Below are 6,874 nucleotides of genomic sequence, written 5' to 3'. Positions count from 1 at the left end.
TCATTAAAATTTTTATAAGTAAAACTTTAAACTGCATTGCAATTTATATATGCCTAACAATCTTTACGCAATATTAAATAAAAATAACTTTATTCTTCTCCAAGCTCTACTTATATGTTCACGTGTTTTCTTAATTTTTTTGTGCTTCTGCTTCAAATGGATTTCCCATGATATTATATCGAATCCAATACAGCAAAATAACACAAAAAAGAATATTATTCATTTTATTTCAGCAAAAAGAAGTATATTGGTTTTTATTTACACCACAAAAATTTAAATCATTTTAATATACTTATTAACATTTTTATCTAAAACAATAATATGCAAGATTTATATGCTTAAAAAAATATAAAATGAATGCTATATTATAAAATTCAAATATAGCATCGAAACACAAATGCGAATTACACTGGTATTTTTTTAATAAAAGGTATCATATTTTTTTCTGATAATGCATCTCATCTTTATACGAAATTATTCACTTTACAAAAAAATGATATTAAATTTCTATCTACATAAAATTTTTACCACCATAAGCGGCTTTTTATTAAACAGTGATAAAAAGAAGCAAAAAAAACAATTATATTATTTTAAAATCCTATAATGCATAACACCGGGATGCACAAATATATAAAATATCACAATTTTATATTTAAAATAAAAATTGATGTCTTACCAAATAATCATTTATTACAAATATAAAAATTATGCTGTAATAATACGATCAAAAGAATTATTTTTGAAGTCTTTACTAAATATAGAAAGCTTCTATTAGATAATAAAATGCACATATCACCAACAGATATACCTTTAACAAATATAATGCTCGACTACGGACCTTTATACATAGTTTCTATATGATCTTGCTATTCTAAAAACAGCTATTATTTCTTTAATTTTTGCGATAACTAATATTTCATTTAAAAAAATATCTATATAATAGAAACTAATAAGATAAATATGATGCATTTTTTTCAATTGCAAAAAAATACAAGAAAAAACTTTGCAATTTAATTTTGATTAAATATTTTTTATGTTTAATAATACATCTTTAAAGATAAATAATATCATGCCACACAAATATTTAGTATGTATTAATAAAATCTAAATGTAAAAAAATATCATGGTTTTTACTACTAATGTATAAGAGCATTTGGGCTTAAAAATTTTATAATATGTTTCATATCTTTGTAAGATACATTTTGCAGTTAGGAGCTGTTTATTTTTATATTTTATATATTAGACAGCATTTTTTGATTATAATAAAAATCTACATTTTTTTTACATATTTATCAATCAAATAAAATTAAGTATTATAGATATTTAGAAATTTAGTCAATGGTGTCATCCTTTTTTGTAATAGATACAACAACAAATATACACTGTGATGTGACATTTAAAAGTTATTAGAATTATATATATTTTTTTATGTAACAAACACAAATCATTGCTAACGCTATAATTATATAAAATTACTAAATCCACATACGATATTATTTTAGGCTATTACAATTCATATTGAACGATATTTATTCAATATATAATAATGTTTTTAAACAGAGTTATATGTATAAAAATGTATGCCTTTTCGATGCGAGAAGAGAGGCTTATTCGAACTAATTATAATTTATTAAGCTAATTTTTTTTTACATGCAGTTAATAGATTGAATATTATAGATCACATTATACATGCATACGAATCTTAAAGATTTTAGTTTATAAACGGATTTTAGCAAAATATCTATAAATTGAATCTTATATAATACCAACGCCTTCTGCATTTTATACCAAATTTCGCTTTACAGTTATTAAAATATAGAAACATAATTTTAAAACGTCCATATACGAAAAGGAGTCTCAAAATATACATAATAAGTTTTTATTCTTGCTTAAAACATTATTTTATGCATTTGTTAAACAAGTCATATAGTTTACTATCCTTACAGGAATTTCATTTTACATATCACCTTATGCAAGTTTATAATAAAAGCACACTGCAACATTATAGATTACTAAATTCTCTTTGATATATAAAGAAAATACTTAAACCTCTATAAGATACTATTATATCATATAAGAGTAAGTTTATAAATAATTGACAGAAAAATATACAAAAAACATACATTGACACAAATACAGCATGTGAAATAGAAAAAAATAATTAAAATTACTTTTATTTAGTTTTATTATCTCTTTAGCGTTTTTACTATATACTTGAAATTCTACCTAGTTGGTAGAATTAAAAGGTTTACGCTGCTGAAAAAATAAACTTGTAAAAACAAAAATTGCAAACGTAAACAGAAGATTTGTATAAAAAGATCTGTCGGCGACAAAAAAACACCCCACTAATTTATAAATTTTAAAACCGCAATCAATAACATTTTCCTTTGCTGTATGCTGCAATTACACATTTTTAACTGACCAATACTTATAAAAATAAATTAAATTCTTGTTCCTGTTCAAAAACATGATGTTTAGCAATTTAGGAATTTTTCATGTTTTAAGTAAATACAATGCTGTATTTTTAAAATCATTTTGGAAAATAGTACATACTATATAACATCTATTATCTTGGTGATTATTATATGAAATAGGTCTAATAAAATACTGACTCTTTCTATATTTACATTGCAGTTAAAAATTGCTAGATGTATAAATATGTTGATATAAAATTTAAAAAATTTCCTCAACTAAGACAAATCGATAAACCATAAGATATTTAGAAAATATTCTTATAAAAAAAAAAGATATATTAGATTGATTGATTGCAACTTCACACAAGATCACGGATCCGGAAAATGTTTTCTGATCTTATATGACAAAATATTTATTTTAATATTACATGTATGTAGTAAATGTAAAAGAGATTTCTGTTGAGATCATATGTTTTTAACAAAAAAACGCATTACTTGCTATATAAAATTTGTCTATATTTCGTACAGAAGTAATAGAATAATGTATACATTTCTCTTAAATAAAAGGTTGTATTTTGTGTGGAAATAATCAAGTTTATAGAACAAACTTTTCATATAAAAAAGACAGCCGTGATCAAAAATTGTTCATTTTTTTTAACGGAATAGAACAACAGCAATTTAATTTTATATTCAAAAAATGTAAATTTTTATATAAAAGGCAATTATAAAGAAAAACTCAAATTAAAGATACTTAGTCTGTAAAATTTTTAACACTAGATACTGATCTAAAGTTCTATTTTCTATAGATTTATAAGATGTAGTAAATAGTACTATACCACATTTATCATGTTATTGTGATAGGCAAGGGCAAAAAAATGCATGTAAAAATAATTTTAAAGCTTGTTACTATGATCAATATTGAAATCCAATACAATATTGGTAAAATTTAAAGGCTCTTAATGTAGTAAATTGCTAGAATATATAAGCAAGATTTTCAAATTAAATTTTGATTCGTAGTCTACAAAGGTATGAAACATAATATAGTTTTTGATTTCTTTAATCGCGCATATTTATGCTTCTTTATCATGTATTTTTTTGTATTGTGCAAAAGTGACAAAAACCACCATTCAGGTTTATTTTGTGCAAAGAGGTTTAAAAATTGCGCGGTTGACTAGTTGTTTTTTTCGGCTCTTTTATATATTAAGGATTTTTAAACCAATAACCCTATACTAGTATTATAAAATGGCAGGGTCTTCTAATTACTATACGATATTCATGCAGAAATTTCACAACATATGCATTCTATAAAGAAAAAAAATCTTTAACATAAATATAAGAATAATGACGAATACAAAACATAAATTTTTTATTCTATATGATACAGTATACTTTTCTATCTCAATGTATAAATGTATCTTTAGAAATAAATAAAATTAATAAAAACAAACTTATTGTACTTATGTAAAGTTTTGTGAAAAATTAAAAAAAAACTGTTGAATAGTTCAATTCATAGATCTATGTGCGTAAAAATTTTTAGATTTGTGATATATTACGTTTAATAATAATGAAAATTATACAAGATATACTTCTATCCTTTTAATCTTAAAATTACTTATTTTCAAATTGATACATTGCAAATTAGACATTTTTCAACTCTTCTTATCATATTTTCGCATTAGTATAAAGAATATACCTTTTTAGTCGTTGAGAAAAATTTATATCAGGTGAAAAAACTTTCAGTATATGCGTTTAACAGTTTATATAATATTTATGTCAGTTTATTTGATATATTTTTGCACGCAGTAGAAAATTTTTTATGTGATATTTAAAACTCGATTTAAAATGCTACAGTTTGTTTTCTTGATATATCTGATAATATATATTATAAAAAAGATTATGTGCAAAATAGAATGTATCATTAGTTTTGCTATAATATAAATTATGTTTTCACTTTGTTTTTTCCACACGGACGTACAAGTTAGTTAAGATTTTTCTGATTATAATATTACAAATAACGAAGTTACATTTTACTGCTTTAAGCTGTTTTTTTAATTAAATTTTTTTTATACCCATCAGAAAGATTGCCATACCACTTTTTTTCAGCATTTTTTTTTTACTAAGCAGTTATTTTTTAACAGCAATTTTTATGCTGGTTAGACGATGAAATTTGAGCTTAAATCTATTGGTTATAAAATAAATTTTATAGATACGTGACAGGAAAATAAAAAAAAATTCGTTTATTAATATATAAGTTATCATTAAGCAAAAATCGCAATACTACTTGTGTCTCAACATTAAAATGTATATATAATTGATTAAAACGCAAAAAATCGTAAATCTGATGTTCTATAAATATAATTTTTTGCGATTTATATAGAAGTAAAAATATGAGGATATAAAATTGTATTAAATAAATTTTATGTAGGAACTCATATTTATGTAGCTATTTTGATTTATCAATAGAATCATTTTTAATATTTTTATTATGATGCAAATAAAAATCAATTTTATTAAAAAAATCTTAAGAACCATATGTAACAAACTTACGGATATTAACTTGAGACAAAACGCAGTTTCATGATTGTGCATAATCGCTCGTAATATTCATGCTCAATATCATGTATAAAAGTTCAAACCATTATTGTCAGCATATAATAGACATTTTTATTTATTATTTACGATCTAAATTCACACATTGCAATATTTTGTTTAGCTATTTTTTTGAAGCTTAAATGGTCGTATTGAATTCAGTAAAAAAAACACTAAACTTAGCTTTTTTACAATAAAAAAGCATCTTTTTAAATCACTAAAAGCCTACTATTTTTGTTTATATGATTTTAAAGTATTTTACATAACTTTTATAGTTTTACAGATTTTTCATGCTGAAGATTTGTGCCTTTTCTGTTTTTTTCTCGTGCTTTCATTAAAAAACATATATAAAGCAAAATTCTTGCCCGTGTTTGTTCCCATCTATAAAAATTGCTTGTTTCTATTACATATATATAAATGAAGTTGAACTATATTCAAATTGATATTCATCTGATGAAACCGTAATATTCAGCAATAAATGGTATATTTTTATATACATCAATAAAGTCAGCATTATAAACTTAGAGTAATATATTTCTTAACGACAAGATGTAACTTATGATGTATGAACGAGAATTTTTCATACATTTTATTAAAAAAGATTTTTTAGCATAATAATTTCGCATTCTTTTTTTGTGTAACGTTTCTAAAAAGGCTAGATTCACAAAAAATTTATCAATGGTGTTTTTAATAAAATTTCAAAAATTTTAAATTTTTTGCGCACTATATGTCATTGCCTATAATCTTAAGAATTCTCATCATAAATGCGTTTTTTTTATAAATGTCTTATATTCATGGCAATATAAATTACACATAAATCCGAAAGATACTTCCTAATACATATAAGATGTTATAATTCATATATATTGAAATATTTATATTTCATTGCATGCATAATCATTTTCCCTATTATACTATTTCTATTACAAATCGGAATTTGCAATTGAGTACATATTAAACATTGTGTGAATATTAGTTTAACACCCGAAAAAAACTAAATACAGTATCAGAAAATATATTTCAGCTTATATTCAAAAGTAGAAACACACAATCTGGTATTAACAAATTTTTACATTGCGCAAACGATATTTTTCATAAATCTATACATAGAAATAAATAAATTATATATAGTCAGAATTCAAAATAATTTACGCAATTAATAAAACCTTAACCAGTGGTTTATACACTGAAAAACCAGTCCTTCATATAAAAACGAACCAAAATTCTAACGCGAAAAGTCGGAAAACTGTATTAAAGCAGTGCAATCAGGAGTAGAAATATAGAAAAAAATTATTTGCACTATATTACGCATAGATCGATGGTGATGACAAAAATCATACAAAAAACCATTTATTAAATGCCTAATGCATGTAGAATGTTATATTGCAAATAGAGTTCTTTTTCAGCAAAAAAATATTTACTAGTGTAAAAATGTAAGAATGCCTCAAAGTATGAGTGAAAACTGGTAATAAATGATCTAAAAACATGGAATAAAAAATTAAATTCGTAAAAAGTACTAAATTAGCCATAGTAAAGACAAAATATCATTTTTTTATTTTTTTTTATAACTTAATGCGATTTCTAAAAATTTTTTTTGCAATTGATCTACATATAAAATAAAGATACTGTATAATTTCCCCTACCATATATATGTTTTTATGTTCGAACATGCTTAAAATACGTCACACATATAAGAAAGTAAAAATTTTAAAGATTTATATTTCGAATTCCGAACTGAAAAATATTGAGTGGTATTGATCATAAAAACGAATTTAGTGGAATATAGAAACAAAGAAAAATCATAAAAATGTTGACTTGCAGGATATAAAATATTGAATCTTGAAAAATATAGTGTAGCTGAATATAAGATA

This window comes from Rhyacophila brunnea, unplaced genomic scaffold, assembly GCF_057557595.1.
Source record: "Rhyacophila brunnea isolate RB1 unplaced genomic scaffold, BYU_Rbru_1.0 scaffold_77, whole genome shotgun sequence".
Taxonomy (NCBI): Eukaryota; Metazoa; Arthropoda; class Insecta; order Trichoptera; family Rhyacophilidae; genus Rhyacophila; species Rhyacophila brunnea.
The sequence above is the reverse complement of the archived record's forward strand: the minus strand, read 5'-3'. Positions refer to the sequence as shown.